Source organism: Schistocerca americana, chromosome X (genome assembly GCF_021461395.2).
Source record: "Schistocerca americana isolate TAMUIC-IGC-003095 chromosome X, iqSchAmer2.1, whole genome shotgun sequence".
In the NCBI taxonomy this organism is placed as follows: domain Eukaryota; kingdom Metazoa; phylum Arthropoda; class Insecta; order Orthoptera; family Acrididae; genus Schistocerca; species Schistocerca americana.
In genome coordinates, this window is record NC_060130.1 from 909,531,174 (window position 1) to 909,556,096 (window position 24,923).

Here is a 24,923-nt window from a genome sequence, read left to right on the forward strand (position 1 = left end):
GAGACTCGAACTCGGGACCTTTGCCTTTCGCGGGCAAGTGCTCTACCAACTGAGCTACCGAAGCACGACTCACGCCCGGTACTCACAGCTTTACTTCTCCCAGTACCTCGTCTCCTACCTTCCAAACTTTACAGAAGCTCTCCTGCGAACCTTGCAGAACTAGCACTCCTGAAAGAAAGGATATTGCGGAGATATGGCTTAGCCACAGCCTGGGGGATGTTTCCAGAATGAGATTTTCACTCTGCAGCGGAGTGTGCGCTGATATGAAACTTCCTGGCAGATTAAAACTGTGTGCCCCACCGAGACTCGAATTCGGGACCTTTGTCACAGAGACAAGCAATAGAAACTCTAGTCATGTGAAGGCGGGCATTATCTTGCTGAAATATGAGCCTAGAATAGCTTACTATGAAGGACAGCAAGGTTCGCAGGAGAGCTTCTGTAAAGTTTGGAAGGTAGGAGACGAGGTACTGGCAGAAGTAAAGCTGTGAGTACCGGGCGTGAGTCGTGCTTCGGTAGCTCAGTTGGTAGAGCACTTGCCCGCGAAAGGCAAAGGTCCCGAGTTCGAGTCTCGGTCGGGCACACAGTTTTAATTTGCCAGGAAGTTTCATATCAGCGCACACTCCGCTGCAGAGTGAAAATCTCATTCTGGATGTACAAACAAATGGTCGCAATTTCAGAAACAAATGGATGATTTATTCAAGAGAAAGAGCTTCACAAATTGAGCAAGCCTATAACGCATTGGTACAAATCTGGCCCTTATGCAGGCAGTTATTAGTCTTGGCATTGATTGATAGTTGTTGGATGTCCTCCTGAAGGACATCGTTTGAAATTCTGTCGAACTAGCGCGTTAGATCGTCAAAATGCCGTGCTGATTGGAGGGTCCTGTCCATAATGTTCCAAACGTTCTCAACTGTGGAGGGTTCCTGCGTCATTGCTGGCCAAGGTAGTGTGTGGCAATCACAGAGACAAGCAATAGAAACTCTAGTCATGTGAAGGCGGGCATTATCTTGCTGAAATATGAGCCTAGAATAGCTTAGCATGAAGGACAACAAAACGCGGCGTAGGATACCGTCGACATACTGCTGTGCTATAAGAGTGCCGTGGAAGACAACCAAAGGGGTCCTGTTATGAAAAGAAATGGTACCCCAGACCATCACTCCTGGATGTCGGACTGTACGGTTGGCGACAGCCAGGTTGGTATCTCACCACTGTCCGGAATGTCTCCAGATACTTCTGCAGTGGTCATCGGGGCTCAGTTCGGAGCGGAACTCATCACTGAAGACAATTCTACTCCATTCAATGAGATTCCTGGCCGAAGACGTGTCGGGAAACACCCCAGACAACGTACATGTACATCACATTTACCGATTTCCGTCCCATTGGATAATTCTTTCTGGTACGTCGTTTTTTGCCATGCAGTGTCTATAATATCTGTCCGGAGCGTATTAAGGAGGAACAACATACAATGATCAGAAGTATGCGGAATTTACCATTAGATACCACGAGAGACGGACCCGTCAGTAAAAAGGAGGAACGGGAGGTATTGTGTTGTGAAGCAGTAACGGCAGACTGGGTCCGTCACCGAGCGAGGTGGCGCAGTGGTTAGCACACCGGACTCGCATTGGGAGGACGACGGTTCAAACCCGCGTTCGGCCATCGTGGCTTAGGTTTTCCGTGATTTCCCTAAATCGCTTCAGGTAAGTGCCGGGATGGTTTCTTTGAAACGACACTGCCGCCTTCCTTCCCCATCCTTCCCTAATCCTATGGGACAGATGACCTTGCTGTTTGGTCCCATCCACCGAACCAGCCAATCAACCAACTGGGTCCGTCAGGACAGCTTAGTCTCCTCAAACGTGGACTAGTCATTCAATATCACCTGAGAAACAAAACCATAATGGAAATTTCAGCACGTCTAAAACTGTCTAAGTTGGCTGTAGATGCCAGCCGGTGTATCCGAGCGGTTCTAGGCGCTACAGTCTGGAACCGCGCCGCCGATACGGTCGCAGGTTCGAATCCTGCCTCGGGCATGGGTGTGTGTGATGTCCTTAGCTTAGTTAGGTTTAAGTAGTTCTAAGTTCTAGGGGGCTGATGACCTCAAAAGTTAAGTGTAGGTGATGTTACTGTGAAGTCGAAACGGGAAGGAACACCTATCGTTAAACCAAGACTAGGCAGACTTCTCGTACTGACGGACAGGATCTGTCAAGGACTGCTGAAAGTACTTGTAAAAAATAGTATGAAATCAGCGGAAGGAATCACGTCCGCAGCTCGTGGTCGTGCGGTAGCGTTCTCGCTTCCCGCGCCCGGGTTCCCGGGTTCGATTCCCGGCGGGGTCAGGGATTTTCTCTGCCTCGTGATGACTGGGTGTTGTGTGATGTCCTTAGGTTAGTTAGGTTTAAGTAGTTCGAAGTTCTAGGGGACTGATGACCATAGATGTTAAGTCCCATAGTGCTCAGAGCCATTTGAACCATTTTTGAAGGAATCACTCATGAGTTCCAAAGTGCTGTCAGCAATCCATCTAGCACAATGACTGTACGTAGAATAGGGTACATTGACTGAGCAGCTTCCGGTAAGTCACACAAAAAATGAGATGTATGTATGGCATTTTTGGTTGTGAGCCCCACCTGGGATGTTCGGCCACCTGGTGCAAGTCTTATTTGACGTCACTTCGGCGACTTGTGCGTCGGAGTCACGCTGTACTCTGCGGCAATCCGATGGAAGAGTTTGGGTTCGGTGAATGGCTGAAGGACGTTACCTGCCATCACGTGAAGTGCAAATAGTGAAGTACGCACGAGGTGTTGTTACGGTATAGGCGTGTTTCACGTGATTAGTGGGTGGTCACCTCATTGCGCTTAAGCTAAATCTAGAAAGCATATGGATACATTTTATAGCATTGTGCACTGCATACAATAGGGGAACAGTGTGGAGACGATAATGGTATTAGCATGACAAATCATTCTATCATAAAGCAGCACCGGTTTGTTGACAGTATAAATGGACCGGCCTGCCCATACGATGGCATGCACGACCTAGCAGATTCTTTTATTTATATGTAGATGGCAGTTAAAATTTCTGTTCAGTTGTCAAGTAAAAGTTCAAGAAAATAAGTATTTTGTGTCACAAAGCAATAACTCTAAATACTCGTAAAAGAAATAAGATATATCAGTTCATTCTATCGTTCCCAAACAGCACAAAAATTATTTTCGCTTCTAACAGTAACACTCTGTGTGGAAAGATTCGTTGATGAGGGAAATGTGGTAGCTATTCTAGATGAGTTGTGCGTTATAGTGACCTCAGTTTAGGGACCGATGGTTATAATTAAAGAGAAGCTTCTGGAATCATTGTCTCATAAAGCCATTCTTGCCATCAAAAAATACTGTCAGTAATAATTCCCTAAAATCGAAGCAGAAGAACTGGTGTAAAAAAGGCAAACTATCCAACGCAGAAATATCGAACCCGCGATCTCCTGCTTACATGGCAGACGCTCTATCCAGCTGAGCCACCGAGGACACAAATGAATAGCGCGACTGCAGGGACTTATCCATTGCACGCTTCCCGTGAGACCCACATTCCGAACTGTCCACAATCTACATACGTAACGTACCTAATAGATATTTGCCCATCCACTCATTACTCGCGCACACTAAGGTGACGATTCCCGTAAGAGTTCGGGCAACCTGTGCGCATTCGCACAGACGAAGGTCAATGGCTGGGTAGCCTTTAGCTATATATATGAAGATGGTAACTGTTCTCGAAAGAACAGATACCATTGATGACCGTGCAGCTGAAAATGTGTCCCCATCGAGGTATATCAACAACACCTGTCGGCAGCTGAGGGTTTCCATTAATTATCATTTATTCTAGAGAAGCTGCACGTTCATCAATGGTATCTGTTCTTTCGAGAACAGTTACTATCTTCAGAACTCGTGCTCTTCTCTGGTGTGAGCAGATTCAGTCTGAGTAGTGATTCTGGACGTATTCTAATGTGGTGAGAGCTTGGAATACGCAGTGGATCCAGGAACATTGTCGAACGCGATAATTTTGATGGTAGAGGTCATATGGTGTGTGGAGAGGCATAATGTTGCATGTGCGTTCTTACCTCCACATCTTCGAACACGATACACTCGGCGGTCAGCGTTACTGTGACACTGTACGCCTCCCACAGACTTAATTTTTATGGATGACAATAAGCGACTGCATCGAACAGCACAGGTGGAAGAGCTCTTGGAACAATTATTTAACGAATGGATTGGCCTGTCCAGTCCCCGGAACTTAAAATTCATCTAGCATGTGTGGGATGTATTGCAGCTTATCCACAGACCACCCAGCAGTTGTAAACCGCTCTGGTGGAGGAATGGAATGCCCTACCACAAATACTGACCTTGTGACCGCGTGGGAGCAACATGTAGAGCATGCATTGCTGTCTGTGGTGATCGCACCCTGTTAAGAACCACGTCTCGCCTTTTTTTATGTCCAGGGGTGCATTATAAATTGCAGTCACTTCGGTATAATTATTCTTTTTGAACAAAAGTGTCATTTCTGTTCGTATCATTGCGTATTTCTTTCAGTTACCATCTGTGGCAATTCTCACTACGTATGGTCCAAGTTTCATCGAGCTGGGTTACTTGGCAGTGACACATCAATCGAAAGTTATTTTTATCCGTAAGGTTTGCACATCAGTGCATAAGGGCTCTGGGCTACACTTTACCTAACAACACAAAAAATTATCTTTTAAAACACATTTTCTACAGTTTGAGCTGTGCCAGTCAACATTAAAAAATAGAAAGCATGACAGTATTTCAACAAACATATTATCATGATCAGACGTGAGGTTTTTGATACCAAATAAAGTACTGTAGATGACATAATAGCTGAATAAACCTTTTTTAAGTTTATTCATCGGTTTTCTACTTTGAGGAGTATTAATTTGGCATTATAGTTTGTTATTTTTATTGATATCCTACAAGATTTTCTCAGTCATTCAGACTTTTCGCTATTTCAGATTTTGTTTCAGTCTAATATAATGTGAATAGGGTGTATGGCTAATTCCATAACCCGTTAGATATACTGGATTTAATCATAAGAGAACGTAGTTTCAAAATACTGAATCAAAAATCATATTAATAACACCAAACGATGAATTTTTCATATACTATCGAAATGTGCTTACTGATTAGGTTCAAATGGTTCAAATGGCTCTGAGCACTATGGGACTTAACATCTGAGGTCATCAGTCCCATAGACTTAGAACTACTTAAACCTAACTAACCTAAGGACATCACACACATCCATGCCCGAGGCAGGATTCGAACCTGCGACCGTAGCAGGCGTGCGGTTCCAGACTGAAGCGCCTAGAACCGCTCGGCCACCGCGGCCGGCTTAATGATTAGGTGTCAAGTAATCTACCTCAAAAATGCTTTGTGGATAACTACCAGTCGTTTGAGGTACAATACATTTTGTGTACTTCTTGCCGAATTGCGCTTTTTTGGAATTATAGGGTTGTGAGGTTATCGACTGTGGCAGGCATCGGTCGCGAGCGAGGAGAGGAACATTTGTGGAGGGGACTTCGGTACATTTTGCGCTACGATACAATGTGGATATGCTACTGTACCTTGCTTCGTGAATAAAATGTATGTGTAATTAACAACTTCGATTTTCGTTATTGGGACATTCCCTGTCACGCAGTAGAGGGCACTTTCCTATTGGTGGCCCCGCATCAACCGCGAAACTCTTCGTGAAAGTTTTCTTAAGGACCGTCTTTTTGCACATTAACAATACGGCCATCTTTTCTTGTGAGTACTGCTCTATCACCTCCTCGGAACTACGCACTGGGAATTAATGTGTGCAAAGAGTTCCAGTCCCACTACACGACAGTAACAGGCAACAGACAACTTGTTGCTGGACTTCGTACAGGAATGTTCCGCAAACTCACACTCTCAGCAAGTGGAACTTGTTTCAAACTATGAGATGCCACACGAGTCAACCGCGACTCTTTAATAGGACCAAACATCTGCCCGTTTCACCAGTAGCTCGCACCGTGATTTCAGAAAGTTCTCTCGTCGCCGATATCGGCTTGGCCGACCGCAACTGTGACATATAACAGCCATTATGTACCTCACAGATTCAGCTTCCCGACTAAACTGCCATTGTTCCTACCTGACCAAGCCACTTTAAAGTTTGCCATCTCGGAGTATGTATTTTGGGCTCATTAAGCATTACAAATTATCACACCCGATTCGTCACCCTGATTTGTCATCTGACAGAACACGCTGGCTTAATCGGTGACGTCATTGTTTTGCTGCCTACCCAGAACAAGTACCGAGCGAGGTGTCGCAGTGGTTAGCACACTGGACTCGCATTCGGGAGGACGACGATTCAATCCCGTCTCCGGCCATCCTGATTTAGGTTTTCCGTGATTTCCCTTAATCGTTTCAGGCAAATGCCGGGATGGTTCCATTGAAAGGGCACGGCCGATTTCCTTCCCAATCCTTCCCTAACCCGAGCTTGCGCTCCGTCTCTAATGACCTCGTTGTCGACGGGACGTTAAACACTAACCACCACCACCAGAACAAGTATGACCCAGCCAAATCTGCACTGCTACGACGGCTTTCCCTGAAACATGAGCAACAATTGAAACAGGCTATCTATGCCGAACATATAGACGATAGAACGTCGTCCCAGCTTTGGTGACGACTCCAGTCTTCTGTGGACGTTAACCTCATGCCGAATGTTGCCCTTTGGAAACTCTGGATTGTTAAACTTCCGTCACAACTACAACTGGCAATGATATCACACGAAACTGAGCCCATGGAAAAATGATTGACACTTGCGGCCAGAATGTTCACGGCACTACAACATAGGCACAATAAATTACAAGGATATAGTAACATCGCGCTACGTTACCACTACACTGCCTGCCCCCCACTCCGGACCGCCTTCAGCAGAGTCGAGGATGGTCGACAGTGACGTCACCGCTTCAAACCCGACAGTACGCTGGCCACCCCTAAGGTCATGGCCCTGCTGGTTCTATGCCGTTTGCCGACGCCGCACCCGACTGCCTTTCTCCCTACTGGTTCTCAAACTTCAAATGCGGACCGCCGTAGGAGCATCAGCTCGCGCAGAGGCGTAAGTCGTATACAGTCATTACGGGTGGCACAAGCAAATGCCCCTTCGACTGCACGCCTGAAATGTCGACTGTACATCTTCGACCTCAGTTGAAGAAAGCATTTTTTTGGTGGATACTGGATCCGACAGTAGTTCAACACAGGTGGAGAGCAGATAGACATTCGATAAAACGTCAGTGCTGCAGCTTAATGTGGCTAATAATTCGAAGATCGCAGTGTGCAGATGTTCTGCACGAACCTTACAACTGTCGTCTCCTCACCAATTTACACGAACGTTTAACGTGACGGTTGTCACGGTACCAGGACGGTAGTAAGAATTGACTTCCTGCATCGCTCCCATCTTTCTTTTGCTTGCGCCTTTTTGCCCGCAGATACGCAGGGTCGGCATGGTTAATCGGATGTGGCAATGTTAGCGGAAGGGGTGGCTGGATGCCCTTCCTACCGCCACCCCGTACCCCCCCCCCCCTCGGGACGGAATTAGTGTACCCCAACTGTATGCGACTAGTGTAATCCATGGAATAGTGCGAAAGCGTTCAGATGTCTGTGAGCCGTGGAACTGAGGCGGGACGTGGGGACCAGCCCGGTATTCACCTACGGGGATGTGGAAAACCGCCTAAAAACCACATCCAGGGTGGCCGGCACACCGGCCGTCGTCGTTAATCCGCCCCGATCTGGGGCCGGCGCGCCTACCCGAGTCCAGGAAGCAGCGCGTTAGCGCTCTCGGCTAACCTGGCGGGTCTCCTGCATCACTCCCATCTCTCTCCGGACATACAATAGGTCTATTCGCCCTAACAACCCCATCTCTGTACGGAACAATACACTGCCCACCCGCGCAGCAAAACGGCGATATTACATACATTGACACACTCAGAGAGCGCGCCACAGTGACAGGAGAACTGCTGTTGGGACGCCAGTGCTACGAAAACTGCCGCACAAATTCCATTGCACTCTGCACCGAGAACATGTGTCTTCTACAATACATCGAAGACACATTTGCTACACGCGCGCTAGAGTGCAAGCGTCTCACAACGGGGAGGCCACGACGTTTGGTACGCGGATTTAGTGTAAACTTCGTACACTGGAAGTACTCCATGAGCACAACAAAATGTGTAAGCAGTAGCGCGTACTTCTCAAGCGTTACTGAGAAAATCGCAAGATGATTTCGGTCGTCAAATATATATATATCTGTGCGTGGCCATTTTAACCATGAAGCGGCTGCAGCCGAGCGGTGCCGGCACGGTAGCTCAGCGTGTTCGGTCAGAGGGTTAGCTGCCCTCTGTAATAAAAAACTGAGCTAATCGATCAACAACGAACATAAACGGATGACTTGCGACGTCCTCCCCGAGAAGATGAAGCGAACAAAATGAGATTAAAATACAGGGTGGCGCAGATGGATCGGGTGGTTTTGAAGTGGACTGTACGTCTGGAGGGGGGGAGCCAGGTGTTCGGCGACTTCGTCCGGGGTTGGGGGGGGGGGGGGGGGACGGGAAGTTTCAGTTGCAGGCTGGCAGTCAGTCGCGATGGCTACGTGGTCCGTTGAGCATCGTGTTTTCGCAGTGGAAGAGTTCATACGCAATAACGAGTCAATTGTTGCTGTGACGCGTGCCTTTCGCCGGCGTTTCAACATCCCACCTCGCGGTAGTGTTCCTAAGCGAGATACGATATTGAGTTGGGTGCATAATTTCCGCACTACTGGTTCATGTGCTCCAAAATGGACGCCTAGACCGCCAACAATAACAACGCCTGAGAACGTGGAGCGTGTGAGACGCGATGTCACTGCGAGCCCACGTCGATCAACGAGACGTCGTGCTCAAGCTCTTGGAATGTCACGTCGGAGCCTTCAAAGGATTCTTAACGAAGAACTGAAATTCCACCCCTATAAAATCCTGTTGGTACAGAAGATTCTCCCAACAGACCATCTTCAAAGGCTTCAGTTTAGCCAACAGATGTTGGAGTTATTGGAAGATGTAAACCTGATTATCATGATGTCTGACGAGGCTCACTTTCACATTAACGGATACGTAAACAAGCAAAATTGCCGTTACTGGGCCGACACTAACCCAAGAGATCTACACCAACGGCCTCTCCATAGTGACAAAGTGACGGTTTGGTGTGGGGTTTCTAGGGTAGGGATAATTGGTCCTTACTTTTTTGAAAATGAAAGGGAGCAGGCGGTTACTGTTAATTCGCAGCGTTATGTGAACATGATTGAAGATTTTCTTCTCCCACAACTTGAAGAGAACAATTACGACATGGGCAATATGTGGTTCCAACAAGACGGGGCAACTGCACATACCGCTAGGATATCAATGCAAGCTGTACGCGCTCTGTTCCCTGGCAGTTTGATTTCCCGTAATGGAGATGTCCATTGGCCCCCTCGCTCGCCGGACCTCACGGTATGTGACTTTTTCTTATGGGGCTATTTAAAAGCAAGGGTCTACATGAACAAACCCCGGACCATTCAGGAGTTGAAGGCAGCAATTCACACCGAAATCACATCAATTCCTGGTGATGTGCTTGAGCGGGCAATGCGGAACGTTAAGGACCGACTCCAAGAATGCGTCGCTCGAGAAGGAGGGCATTTGATGGATGTAATTTTTAAAAACTAACATTACTATTTTTTTGTTAATAAACTTCCATTGTAACTACACGTTTTGCACTTTATTTCAATCCAATACCTTTACAATTGACAGTTTGACAAGTATTTTAAAACCGCTCGATCCATCTGCGCCACCCTGTATAAGCGTGTTCGGTCAGAGCTTTAGCTTCCCTTTTTAATAAAAAAAACTGAGCGAACGGATGAACGAACAAACTGAACGGGTGTCATCAGACGTCCGCCCTGAACAAATTCAGCGAACAAGATAGAACAATTAAAAAAAAAAAAAAAAAAAAAAAAACAAGAGTGGTTGGTTTTCAAGCCGCTGGATCGAGTTCCGTTCGTCATTTTTTTTTTTAATTTTCGACACAGTCATTTTCTTTACTATTTATATTACAATTGATATAATGGGAAAAATACGTGTAATCGGATGAACTTTTATTAAATTTACAATGTTATTTGGCAGTCTACTAATTTTTATTATCACAAACAATGTAATATTAATAACTATCGACTAGTAAACGACCAAACGCATAAAGTAATACTGAAAATATATGCTTGTCCGTGTCTTCAAAACTGTTCGTATTTAATCGAAAGAGAACGAGAAATTGCTTCTCGGAAGACGCTATTAAAATACTCTCGAGACTGCATAACCAATCTCAGCGCCGATTTTTAAGGAAACACTGCGTTATGCATGGTTTGCTTCCAAACTATCGTCTGAAAGAGAGGTTTTTTAAAATGTTAACGAGGTTAGTTTTTCCACGGAAAATGTCGAAAGACCTTGCGTATGCGGAAACATAGCATTTATTCAATGCAGCTGGTGCTGTTTAACTGTGTTTTCCATGTTTTTACGAAAAATACCATCCTGCAAGTTGTAATGTCGAAAGCGACGATTAATTGTACATCTTTCGAAAGCCGTCTGTGCCGGTCAAAACTTGGAGGTAACAAGTCGTTTCGAGCTCCTTCCAGGTATAAGAGATTTCTCAAATCACGGACAAGCATACATTTTCAGTATCACCTTATCCATTTGGTCGTTTACTAGTCGATAGTTATGAATATTACATTATTTGTGATAATAAAAATTAGCAGACTGCCAAATAACATTGTAAATTTAATAAAAGTTCATCCGATTACACGTATTTTCCCCATTATATCAATTGTAATATAAATAGTAAAGAAAATGACTGTCGAAAATAAAAAAAAACTGACGAACGCGACTCGATCCAGCCGCTTGAACGCCAACCACCTAAAAAAAAAAAAAAAAAAATTGTTCTACATTGTTCGCCGAATTTGTTCAGGGCGGACGTCTGATGACACCCGTTCAGTTTGTTCGATGATCCGTTCGCTCAGTCTTTTTATCATAAAGAGTAGCTAACGCTTTGACCGAAAACTTTTTTTTTTGTAATCTCATTTCGTTCGTTATAGATCGTTGCAATTGTACATGGCAGACGTTCCCTGACGCCCACTGAAGTTCTTTATTTGATCCATTCACTCATTTTTTTCTACTACAGAGGGCAACTGACCCTCTGACCGAACACGCTGAGCTACCGTGCCGGCACCACTCGGCTGCAGCCGCTTCATGGTAAAAATGGCCACGCGCAGATATACAGGGTGTTACAAAAAGGTACGGCCAAACTTTCAGGAAACATTCCTCACACACAAATAAAGGAAAGATGTTATGTGGACATGTGTCCGAAAACGCTTAATTTCCATGTTAGAGCTCATTTTAGTTTCGTCAGTATGTACTGTACTTCCTCGATTCACCGCCAGTTGGCCCAATTGAAGGAAGGTAATGTTGGCTTCGGTGCTTGTGTTGACATGCGACTCATTGCTCTACAGTACTAGCATCAAGCACATCAGTACGTAGCATCAACAGGTTAGTGTTCATCACGAACGTGGTTTTGCAGTCAGTGCAATGTTTACAAATGCGGAGTTGGCAGATGTCCATTTGATGTATGGATTAGCACGGGGCAATAGCCGTGGCGCGGTACGTTTGTATCGAGACAGATTTCCAGAACGAAGGTGTCCCGACAGGAAGACGTTCGAAGCAATTGATCGGTGTCTTAGGGAGCACGGAACATTCCAGCCTATGACTCGCGACTGGGGAAGACCTAGAACGACGAGTATACCTGCAATGGACGAGGCAATTCTTCGTGCAGTTGACGATAACCCTAATGTCAGCGTCAGAGAAGTTGCTGCTGTACAAGGTAACGTTGACCACGTCACTGTATGGAGAGTGCTACGGGAGAACCAGTTGTTTCCGTTCCGTGTACAGCGTGTACAGCGTGTGCAGGCACTATCAGCAGCTGATTGGCCTCCACGGGTACACTTCTGCGAATGGTTCATCCAACAATGTGTCAATCCTTATTTCAGTGCAAATGTCCTCTTTACGGACGAGGCTTCATTCCAACGTGATCAAATTGTAAATTTTCACGAGCAACATGTGTGGGCTGACGAGAATCCGCGCGCAATTGTGCAATCAATTCATCAACACAGATTTTCTGTGGACGTTTGGGCAGGCATTGTTGGTGATGTCTTGATTGGGCCCCATGTTCTTCCACCTATACTCAATGGAGCATGTTATCATGATTTCATACGGGATACTCTACCTGTGCTGCTAGAACATGTGCCTTTACAAGTACGACACAACATGTGGTTCATGCACGATGGAGCTCCTGCACATTTCAGTCGAAGTGTTCGTACGCTTCCCAACAACAGATTCGGTGACCGATGGGTTGGTAGAGGCGGACCAATTCCATGCCCTCCACGCTCTCCTGACCTCAACTCTCTTGAGTTTGATTTATGGGGGCATTTGAAAGCTCTTGTCTACGCAACCCCGGTACCAAATGTAGAGTCTCTTCGTGCTCGTATTGTGGACGGCTGTGACACAATACGCCATTCTCCAGGGCTGCATCAGCGCATCAGGGATTCCATGCGACGGAGGGTGGATGCATGTATCCTCGCTAACGGAGGACAATTTGAACATTTCCTGTAACAAAGTGTTTGAAGTCACGCTGGTACGTTCTGTTGCTGTGTGTTTCCATTCCATGATTAATATGATTTGAAGAGAAGTAATAAAATGAGCTCTAACATGGAAAGTAAGCGTTTCCGGACACATGTCCACATAACATCTTCTCTTTATTTGTGTGTGAGGAATGTTTCCTGAAAGTTTGGCCGTACATTTTTGTAACACCCTGTATATTTGACGACCGAAATTATCTTGCGATTTTAGCAGTAACGCTTGAGAAATACGCGCTACTGCTTACACATTTTGTTGCGCTCATGGAGTACTACGAGTGTACGAAGTTCGCAGTAAATCCGCGTTCCAAACGTTGCCCCCCCCCCCCCCTCTGTCAGTCCCATCTCATGCACCCGCCATCCGACAAGGGCGAGGAAGCGCGCACGGCCCCACCCATGCCGATCGATACTGCCCCACAGCCCACGCACACAGCACCCATATGGCCAACGACACGCCTTAGTACTGGGCAATACGCCTCGATACATAGCGCTTAAGATGTAGGGCTCACTCTCCTCTCTACTTTAAGACTCTGCGTAGACTACAGGGTTCGAATGGTTCGAATGGCTCTAAGCACTATGGGACTTAATATTTGAGGTCATCAGTCCCCTAGACTTAGAACTACTTAAACCCAACTAACTTAAGGACATCACACACATCCATGCCCGAGGCAGTATTCGAACCTGCAACCGTAGCAGCAGCGCGGTTCCGGACTGAAGCGCCTAGAACCGCTCGGTCACAGCGGCCGGCAACTACAGAGTTTTTGTTTTTAATTTATTGGTTTTTAGTACGTGCCCATACAGCCATCTCAATAGTGGAATCAGGTACGACGATGTGAGCGTAAGGACAGCACAACACCCAATCCCCGAGCGGAGAAAATCTCCTACCCGGCCGGGAATCAAGCCCGGACCGCGCTGGACTACAGAGTTCTTAACACAGTACAGTGCATGACACCTACCCGGTACCAGTATACAAAATTTCATGCAAGCCATAACATGCACATCCATATTCACTGTGACTGACTGTAAGACGGCTTACCTACAAATTCCTATGCACAAAGGCGAAACGCGAAAACACCGAAAAAAAGTTTCCTTCACTTCGGGTCAAATCTTACTAATTTTGGGTTGAGAAAAAAAGACTATGACAAAGAAAAAATTATTAGACCTAGTGTCTGTGATTCCCAATGGATAGAAATATGTTATTTTAGCGGATTAAGAGAAACTGATACATTTTAATTAAAGATGTCAACAACACTCAAAGTCCAATTGAATTGTTTTCAAAGAGCGTTACATTCTAACATTTCTAAATTAATGGAAAAGCCCCTGGCAGATGTTTGGGCCTAAATAAAGTCATGTGGCTGCCTCATGAGCTCGTTGTCGTTTGGCTTTCTTTGCCTTGATATCTCTGCTTCATTAGAAGAATTTCCTGATGGAATCTGTCCCCACGTTAAAGAGTGACAGCTCCACAACAAGGAGGAAAAAAGTCAGGGTGAGAGTGTAGAAAATGCACATTAACGGACATGCTGCATCCGAGTTGATGTTATTTTTGCAGGCGTACTACCATCAACTGAAAATAGTTATCATCCCTTTTGTTGCGTAAAAATCCATGAACAACTCCCTTGAAGGCTTCTCAAGTTTTCTTTTCTTTCCCCTCCAAAAATCGATCAAACACAGGATGCTTTACAAGTTGACGAATTTGTGTCCCAAAAAAATACCTTCCTTAACCTTTGCATTACTTAATGTAGGAAATATGCCTCTTAAGTACTTAAAGGCCTGTGCTTCTTGGTTCATTGCTTTGATAAAACTTTTCTTCAACCCCAGCTTTATACGCAGGGCCAGGAGAATAACATCTCTCAGCAATAACATTTTTCTCCCTAATGTTAAGATTTATTACCCACCACTGTGACTGAATATGTGATTTTCTATTCCTACTGGTCCACATACATAAAAAGCACGAGTCCTTAGAGAAGCCTAGTTGCATTCCTAAGAGAATAGCGATGACTTTTGGATCGCCACAAATTTTCCATTTGTGTTCAGCATATTTGAGTCGAAGAAGGCTTGCATTTTTGCATAAGTCTCCTTCATGTGAACCACATGACCAACAGGAATAGAAAGGAGAAAGTTGCCGTTGTGAAGTTATACAACTCTCGGACTAACTTGGAGGAGTCCACGAATAGCCTCCATTCAATAGGATCATTATTCAAATTCAAAGATTTCATCAAACCATTAATACCGCAGTAAACAGGAAGATTGTTTTGCTTCCCAACATAATGAAGCAAATTCCTCTGACGTTGTCTGTCATGTGAGATCCTGACATGTTGAAGACTCCATTGCTGTAATCTTGACCCTAAAAGTTCTGCTTTCTCATTTGAAAAATCAAGGTCTCGAATGCGATCACTCAATTCGGATTGACTCAGTATGTGTGGTCTATTAACTTTTTTCTCAAAACCAGTGCCATGGGATGTGTTGAGCTCCTTTTCTTCTTCCACACTGTTTTCATCTTCTATTTCCACCTTTACGTTTGGGGTTGGAGTAGGAACTGGTAAAATATTTGAATGTGGAATAGGTCGAATAGCAGATGGGAGACTTGGCTACTGAATTGTTCTTCTTTTCTTTAATTGACAAGCCTGCCTTTACAGGTGGAATCAAGTAGATATATGGCAGTCATCTACAAGATGTGTGAGGAAAGTAATGACGCTGACAACACTGTGAGTGATATCGCAACACTTTGTTGTTCTAGGCCTACTTGTGTAGACCGGTGTGTTCATCCCTTCCAGATGCTCAGTCACAGTTTCAGCTCTGTACAGCCATCACGTGACTTTTGAGAGCACCATCAGTGAAGTTGTGTTTCTGTTGTGTGTTATAAAAATGGAACAGAGGACTTTAGAGCAATGTCATGCCATTAAGTTTTGTGTTAAACTAGGGAATTCGCGAGTATGTCTTTTGAAAAGTTGAAATAGACCTATGGGGATCATTCCTTATCAAGAGCACAACTTTTTTGCTGGCACAAATCACTTTTGGAAGGCTGAGAGCACGTCGAAGATGAACCTCGCTCAGGGACACCTTCAACTTCAAAAACCGACGAAAAGGTCGAAGATGTTTGTTCTCTTGTGAGGTCAGACCAACGTTCAACAACAAGGATGATGGGTGACCTGTTAAACTTTCATCGTACATCAAATTTTGATCGAAGTTTTGCGCATGCGAAACGTTTGTGCCCGAATGGCGCCAAAAAACCGTACAACTGAGCAGGACAGTCGAAAGAATGTGTGCGCTGATCTTCTTGAGTGGATTGCCAATGACCGCGAATGGTTCAGTCATGTGATCACAGGTGAATCCTGAATTTTTGAGTATGGCCCTGAGACAAAATCGCAAAGTAGGAAATTGGCGCACTGTGACATTTCCTCGACTGAAAAAGCTCGAATGAGCAAATCAAAGTTCAAGACACCACTGATTTGTTTTTCTGACACGAAGGGTATCGTGCGTAAATAATTTGTTCCTCCAGGACAAACTGTCAACCAAGTGTTTTACAAAGATGTCCTTGCAAGGCTCAGGAAAAGGGTGAATCGATTGAGACTGGACATGGCAGACAAATAAGTGCTGTATCATGACAACGCCCCATGTAACATGGCCATTTCCATCACGGAATTTTTGACCTCAAGAGGCATTCCTGTTGTTCCATACCCCCCCCCCCCCCTCCCACCCCCATTTACCTGATCTGAGTCTCTAATTTTTTTTCTTTTCTCCTAAACGGACGTCATTTTCGGGCTTTGGAGAACATTCATAAGAATGTTACCGACATGTTAAAGGCCCTACCAGTTGAAACCTTTCACCACAGCTACCGAGATTGGAAACAACGACTGCGCCGCTGTATAGCTGCCGAAAGTAACTACTTTGACCGGGAAAATATTGTTGTTTGAAAAAATAAAACTTCGGTAGGTAAAAAAAATCGGTCTCATTACTTTTCTCGCATAGCTCGTATTTGGCCTGTAGGCTCTCGCCAAGCCACAGAGACAGCAAAAACCGTAGATGGGTTTTTAAATTTTTTTCAGCCATTCTCGTAGTATAACTCAACAAGAGTTGCAACATATATGTGGAGCCCATGACTTATAGTCGTCCCCTACCTCCATACCTCTTCAAAAGAGGTGTCAGATTTCATTTCTGTGAGGAAAATGTTATTTCACCACAAATATAACAAAAGTTATTCACTGAATTTACACATTTTCGTGGCATTTTAATAAAGTTTACACCCGAAAAGACTCAAACCATCAGAAATACTGAACTAATTACGATAGAAACGGTATTGAACTTGCACGCACAGCAACGATATCCATGTTTATAGCCTTCAAACAGCTATAAAACATTGTGTTTTATTGGTTGACAAGTGTGCCAATTTCAAAAATAAAGTTTTCCCCAAACAGAAAATGTAGACTTTAAAAAATGACTTATTACTTTATCGCCAAAAGAGGATCTAAGTGATCATTTTCATGGTTATTTATGAATTCAGCAGCTGAAAATACATAACAACCAACTATTTTTGAGCCCGAAATATTTTCCAGAATGAGATTTTCACTCTGCAGCAGGGTGTGCGCTGATATGAAACTTCCTGGCAGATTAAAATTGTGTGCCGGACTGAGTGATTCCTTTAATATCTTCAGAAAGAACACATTTTATGAGTAATGACATGTATGAAGACAGTTGATTTTATTAATTTCACCATCTATTCCATGAGTCCACTTTCCACTCAATAAGAGCCTTCAGGCTATCGCTTGTTGTTTTTCCCACCACCCTTTGCTCTCTGCCAGCCATGACTTTTTCACTGATCTTGGTGATGCTGATTGTTTGGTTGATTTCCTTTGGGTTCCTGGCCAAGTAGGTATCCCGAGTAAAAACCTTGCTAATTGTATGTCTGGGAGAGGGTGTGGTCACCCCCGCACCCTTTCTCCGTGAACCCTTCTGGGAGCAGATTTGTAGCTTTACATCAAATCCTTTTTTGCTCAGTTGTGGGCAGACTCTTTGGCATCTGTCTAATAAACTTCATGCCACCAAGGAGACTTTCATCATGTGGTGTTCTTCTCTCTGCCTCTCCCTGCAGGAATCTACCTTCTTCTGGTCTGCTGTCTTTGTATTGGCCATACTAGGATGGCCCATGGGTAAGTCCTTGAATTTTCCTCTGGAAATTGAGTCCTTCAGTTAGTATAGGCATTGGTTATGGTATGGAGACCTTGACCTTGCCTCCACACCGGCCAGATCCTCCCCACCTTTTCCCCACATTCTGTCTGGTCTGTTGTACTGGTTTTTCCCCATTTTTTGGGTCTTCTTCCCCTGGTGTTGTCTCTGCAATATCATGACCATGATAATGGTATGGTATGATGTGTGTGTCATGATGGGTTGGTGCAATGCTGGTGCCCCACCACTCGTACAGTTTCTGAGGCAACCTTGGTTGGTCTCTCCATTCCACACACCCCTGTCCTGTTCTTTTCTTTTCCTGCAGCTCTGATGCCCTTTTCCCATGTTGTTTGGCTCTGAGCACTATGGGACTTAACATCTGAGGTCATCAGTCCCCTAGAACTTAGAACTACTTAAACCTAACTAACCTAAAGACATCACACACATCCATGCCCGAGGCAGGATTCGAACCTGCGACAGCAGCAGTCACGCGGTTCCGGACATCGTGCCTAGAACCGTTTGGCTACCATGTTGTTTGCATGTTATCCCTTCCCCCTTGACTGGACTGCACCATTTTAGCGTCATTATATTACAGACAATTTAATTTTAAACGAATATCAATATTTTATGTTATTGCTGTAAAAGTGGATATTGTCTATTGCCATTCCACATACCACCAGAAGGAAGAAAAAAATACATCCATAAGGAACAAAATGGTACTTGGGAATTAATTTGGAGCCTAAAAACTTGAAAAGGAAGCATATTAATCATTGCACCATCAGAAATTAACTTTAATAAAGTGTATATGTACATTGTTGTAGCTACATAGTTTAATTAAACAATTTGATGTATCGGTTAAGAGTCTGTATCTGTATTCAGAAGGTACATACATAGTTCAAACTTCTGTATAACCACCCTGATTTGTTTTCAGTGGTTCCCTGAATGATTTAAAGTGAAAGCTAGTATGGTTTCGTAAATAAGGCAATGGCAAATTTACTTTCCGCTACGTGTCCAACCTGAGCTTGTACATTTCTTAATGACTATAATCTTCTCATGATATTATGATTTAGTAATAGGTGCTTCAGAAGTACAGTCATTATATCAGGAATGGTACTCAAACACACGGATTTCCAGTCTGAAAATTATTTCAGCACAGTGACCAAGCATCAGTGGACCAATGATGGAATTGATGAAATCACATCATACAGTGGTTTATTCACTGCTCAGAGTAACTTCACACATAGTGATTCATACTGAGAATCCCCAAATTTTGCTAGTTTACATACCAAATTTCATCAATTTCAGGCTTTGTGAGAAAATGAAGAATTAATACTTTGTTGTATGTCCTCCCCCCAGGGGGTTCATGGTTCTTTCATGAGTTCGTGCATGGCACCCACGGGGCCCCAAACTATTGCAGCCCATTCTTTCTTCCCAGGCTGCATTTCCTTCCCCATGCCCCTTCCTCCCCATCCTCACTCCTTCCCCGCTGCCCCCTCCTCCATCTCTCTCTCGATGTTCTTACTTATGTCAACATGGCTATCCATCTGGTTTCCTGTATTCCTTGTGATTTTGTTTCTCTTGCCTTTTCTCTTTCATCTCATCCTTTTTGGTGTCTTTGGTCCCCCTTTGGGGTTTGACCTTCACTTCCGAAATTCCTGTCTTAGGGTGAGCCATATGGGGAAGAACTCCCTCAAGTGCCTATGGCATGGATTCCTCTTCTCCCTTTCTTCCCCTCTTCCTTCCCTGCTCTAGCCCCTACTAGGTCACCAGCACGTATAGCCAGTCCATGTAGTGGGGCTGTTTGCACCCAACGGGCTGTGCCCCCTGACAACACAGGGATCACACCTGATATCTGAGCTATTGCATCCCCATGTATGCCTAGGAGTGGTTGCTTGTCATTCTGGAGCATTGGAACTCCCAGCAATGGCCACCGTGCCAGAAAGCCTTGCTGTTTCTGGGATCAGAGGGGGTGGTATCAAGGCAGATGTTTGCACATGAAGCGTATGAAGCTCCAAAAATCTGGCTGTTCTCCTATGGCTGTCTCTTCAAGTGGTAACAGATCATTGAATGCTGCTTCTTATGACCCTGCAGCCTTCCCTTTCGTGGTTGCACCCTGGGAGGAGAACCAGGCTCACCAGCTTGCAGTGAAACATTTTCCCTGCTACCTGGTCTGTACTAGGACAGATGAGGACATGTTCATCACCACAAAGCCACTACTTTCTTTTTTGAAAATATTGAAGACAAGCTTGGCAAAATGGAGTCTCTCAGTAAGATGCAGTCAGGTTCCCTGCAGTCAGCTTCTTCTGCCACCCAATCTGCAGCTCTTCATGCTTGCGATCATATTGACAATGCCCCAGTGTCTATTACAACTCAACAGTCTCTGAATATGCTCCAGGAAGTCATTTTTCATCAGGGCCTCATCCTTCAAACTGAAGAGAAACCACGGATAACCTGAAATGATGGGGCATTCATTTTGTTCAACGTGTTTAGTAAGGTCATACGGACAACTGCACCGATACCAGTGCCTTTATTCTGGCTTTTGAGGGAGAAGGTCAAGGTTTAGTGTTATCAGTTTGATGTGAAGCCACATGTCCCACCAACCATGAGGGGCTGCTGGTGATTGCGTTTTGGGCACATGTCTTTCCGATGTATGGTGGGCCCTCTATGTTGTGACTGTGGATACTCGCTTCATGAGGGCAGCCTCTGTGTTATGGCCCTGTGTGTGTAAACTGTCATAACCATCACTCTCCATGCTCACCAGATGGCACGGCTCACAAGAAAGTAAAGAAGATACAAGAGTATAAGTCCCTGGATTGTGTATCTTATACCAAAACTCATCAGAAATATAACCAACTCCACCCTGTGTTGATGGCTTATTCTTTTGCCTCTGTTACATCCTTCCTCTCCTCTCTCTTCCTTGTCGCAGCCCTATTTCCCTCTCTTATCCCCCTCCTCTGTGGTTCTCATGCTCCCCCCTCCGTGTACCACACCAACTCCCCGGCTGAAGTGCCCCCATTCTCCAGTGCCCACTGGTGATCCAGAGACTTGCTAACACAAACACAACTTGACCACAGGACACACAGTCTGTGCACTCCAACTTTGCCCACTCTGTTTCAGCTCTGGATCTTGCAGAAACCTGCTCTCCCTCCGTTCTGTGCCCTCCTCAACCTATGAGAGAGAAAAGAAAGAAACGACTCCCTCAGTGCTCCCAGAGGTACCATCTCCCCCTCGCAACCCGAGTCTGACGTCTTATTTATGGATGTCACCCTTTTGTCATTGGCAATGTACGGTGACCCAGCAGCATGATTTGGTGACCCAGTAGTGTGATTGCCTACAGCCTGTTCACCTACCATTTGGATACCTGCTATGTGATTATTCAATAGAACTGTAATGGATACTACCGTCACCTCCCAGAGTTGCAATCCCTTATTGCTTTTTACTCAGCTGCTTGTGTCATTCTCAAGTGATCTTATTTTACTGATGCTCACACACCATCCCTTTGTGAGTTCCGTGCTTTCTGTTGGTATCAGGTTGGCCCTTTGAGGACAGAGCAAATAGGTGTGTTGGGAATGCTTTGTCCCCTCTCTAGATTCTTCTGTCCCTTTGTCATGGTTGTGGGCTACACTCCTTGCCCTCCAAGATTGTCAGCAGTGGCTATTGATTCCAGGCCTTGTTCTTCCAAGTGGCCTTTGTGCAGACCCATCAGTTCTCACGGAACACCTTGTGACCCATTTTGTGCAAGAACTGGTGTTAGCCTCCTATCCAGCTGCCTTCCTTCTCCAGAAACAGCAGGCTGAAGCTTTCTGCTTATGTTTTACCCCTTGTCAGGTGGAATCCTAAAATGATCCTGTTACTGAATGGAAGCTTCTTCTGGCCCTCTCTTCTTCTCATGATTCAGTTCCTGGCCCTGACTCCATCCATAGCCAACTGCTTCAAAATTTCAATCCTCCACAATGACAATATCTCCTCCAGCTGTTTAACTGTATTTGGCTCCAAGGCATTTTCTCTCTCAGTGGAGGGACACTATTGTGGTTCCTGTCCTTAAGCCTGCCAAGGACCCATCATCCCTTGATAGTTACTGCCCCATCAGCCTAACAAATGTCCCCTGCAAGCTATTACAATGAACAGTGACTCATTGGCTCTGTTGCATCCTTAAATCTTGGGTTCTTCTATCTCCTTACCAGTGTGGTTTTGCGGAGGGGCACCCTCTGATTGGTCACCTGCTTCAATTGGAAACCATAGTTTGGCAGGCCTTTCCTCAGTGCTGCCATCTTGTTAAAGTTTTCTTTTATCTTCATAAGGCTTACAAGACGGCTTGGTGCCATCATATCCTCCTTATGTTTCACAATTGGGGGCTTCAGGGCCCCTTCCCAATTTTTGTGTGTTCCTGTCCCATCAGTCATTCAGAGTCCAGGCTGTCACTGTTCTCAACTCTCCATGGACCCATGAGAATGATGTTCCACAGGGCTCTGTAATAAGTATCCTTCTTTTTCTCATTGCTATTAATGGACTTATGGTCACTGCCAGACCATTGGTCACCCCTGCTCTGTATGTGGATGATTTCTGTACTTGGGCTAGTTCCCACTCAGTGGCCTCTGTGGAACAACAGCTCCAGGGTGCCATCCAGTGTGCTTCCATGTGGACACTCGCACATGGGTTTCACTTCTCTCCCCATAAGAAGAGGGCGATGCATTATTGTCACTGTACTATAGTCCATCCTGATCCAGAGCTCTACCTCATTGCCCAACACCTGATCATGGTCCCCAGTTCCATTTCTTGGGTCTTATTTTTGACAACAAGCATACTTAGTTGCCTCATATCTGTCATCTGAAGGTTGGCTATTTTTGTGAACTCAATGTTCTTGGCTTCCCTGCCCACACCTCTTGGAGCACAGATCATTCGAACCTTCTCTGCCTTTACTGGACTATGGTTGTCCAATTTATGGATCAGCTGTCCCTTCCACAGTTTTCCTCTTGGACCCAGTTCACCATCGTGATATCTGTTTGGTTGATGCTGGGATCCCTCCCGTTTCAATTCAGCGGTCATCATCACTATCTACTTTTCCTCTGCTCACCCCTCCTATTCTATTCTTTGTGGACTATCGGGCAGGCCATTGCCTGCCTGCTGCCCACCCTCAGGTGGGTTTACCGGTTGGGCTCCACCTCACTTCTGTCCACAGTGACTTCTATCTCCCATCCTTGTCCTCTTTCTCACATTCTTTCCCAACCATCCCCCCTTGGTTAGTTCAACAGCCTTGGATTTGGATGTATCCCCTCCAGGGACCAAAAGCCTCTATCACCCCAATGGTGCTCTGTTGTTTGTTCGGAACACTCTTACAGGAGTTTCAGGATGCCATTGTTTCGTATACTGATGGCTGTAAACCCACTAATGATGTGGGATATGTCTTCATGTGTTCTGCTGGCATGGAACACCATCTCTTGCCTGCCACATGTGGGGTGTTTACTGCAGAACTGACAGTGGGTGTTTACTGCGGAATTGAGGCCATCTATCATGCCCTCTGTTTTATTAATTGGCCCTCCCTCACCCAAGTTTTCATATGTATTGACTGAATGAGTGGCCTTCAGGCTATCACTCAGTGTTTTTCCCATTACTACTTTTTTTCTGCCATCCACAACCTTCTTGTTGATCTTTGCGATGCTGCTTGTTTGGTTGATGCCCTAGCCCCCTGTTCCCCATGACCTCTCCAGGGGCACGTTTGAGGCTTTACATCAGAGCCCTTTTTTCTCAATCATTGGCTAACTCTTGGGAGGCTACCCCCCTGTCTTCATTCCATCAAGGAGACTCCTGCCATGTGGTTTTCTTCCCTTTGCCTCTCCTGGCAGGAATCTACCATCCTCTGCCGTCTTGGTATTGGCCATACTAGCCTGACCAGTGGTTTTTTACTTTGCAGTGAGCCATCCACCCCCACCCCACTCCCCCTCCCCATGTGTATTTGCGGGGCTCCACTCAGGGTGATCCATATTTTCGTGGACTGACCCCGCCATTTTGGCCCTTCACACTAAATATGCCCTCCAACATTCCTCGTCTTTGGTGTTAGAGGATGACCCTTGCATGGTTATGTCTGTGGGGTCATGTCAACTTGTCTAGGGTAAGGTGCCTAAAGGATGCTGTATTCTTGGAATGCTATACAACAATTCAAGCAAATCACATTAATAGTTTTTATTACCATAGAGAAGATTGACAATACTTAACTTTGAATTTACAATGGTGTCACAAGCAATAGGGGACATGCAAACAATGAAAGTCCTTTGCTGTATACGAGGTCCATGTAAGCAGTTGCTATGGATCACATGTCACTGCTATCATAGTGCTCTGCTAGTACTGTGCTAATACTGCACTGCTCTGAGAGTCCCGGTCTGGTACTGTGCTAATACTGTCTGCTCGTGGCTGGCAGGAGCAGCACTTATATTCTCTTCAGGTAGAGGCTACTCCTGTTGTGGTGTGCTGCTTGTCAGCTGATGTTGTCTCATGGCCTTCTCTTCTCTTGCATTGTTCATCTTCATGCCGGCACTTTTCATTATGCCGTAATAATGTCTGTCCTTGGTTTTCTTCGTGAAAGTGATTTGTACTCTCAGGTATAAATCTTTGAATTTTCCTCTGACATATAAGTCTTGCAGTTAGCATAGGCACTGGTTATGGAGGCCTTCACCTTGCCTCCACACCAACCAGGTTCTCCCCGCTTTTCTCTGCGTTTTGTCTGATCTGTTGTGCATTTTTTCCCCATTTCTTGTGTATTCTTTCCCTGGTATTTTCCCCTTTTTATCATGATAATGGTATGGTGTGAGTGTTGGCACAGGTTGGTGGCAATGCTGGCGCCGCATCATGCATAGCGTTTCTGGGGCACCCCTGCTCTCCCCCCATTCCCACCTGCTCCCTGCTGTCCTGACATCTCTTTTCCCTCTTTATTTGCACATTATCCCTTCTCCTCGACTGGACCATTCTGTTTGTGTTGTTGCTCCCTTGATTTCTGCCATCCTAGATCATGGGACTGATGACCTCACTGT

General features: G+C 45.3%; 1 protein-coding gene across 6 annotated transcripts in view; it reads left to right on the top strand.

Annotated features, from left to right (window-relative positions):
* Positions 1-24,923, top strand: part of LOC124555764 (organic cation transporter protein) — a 283,841-nt gene that overhangs the window by 224,096 nt on the left and 34,822 nt on the right. The gene's annotated exons all lie outside the window — the stretch shown is intronic.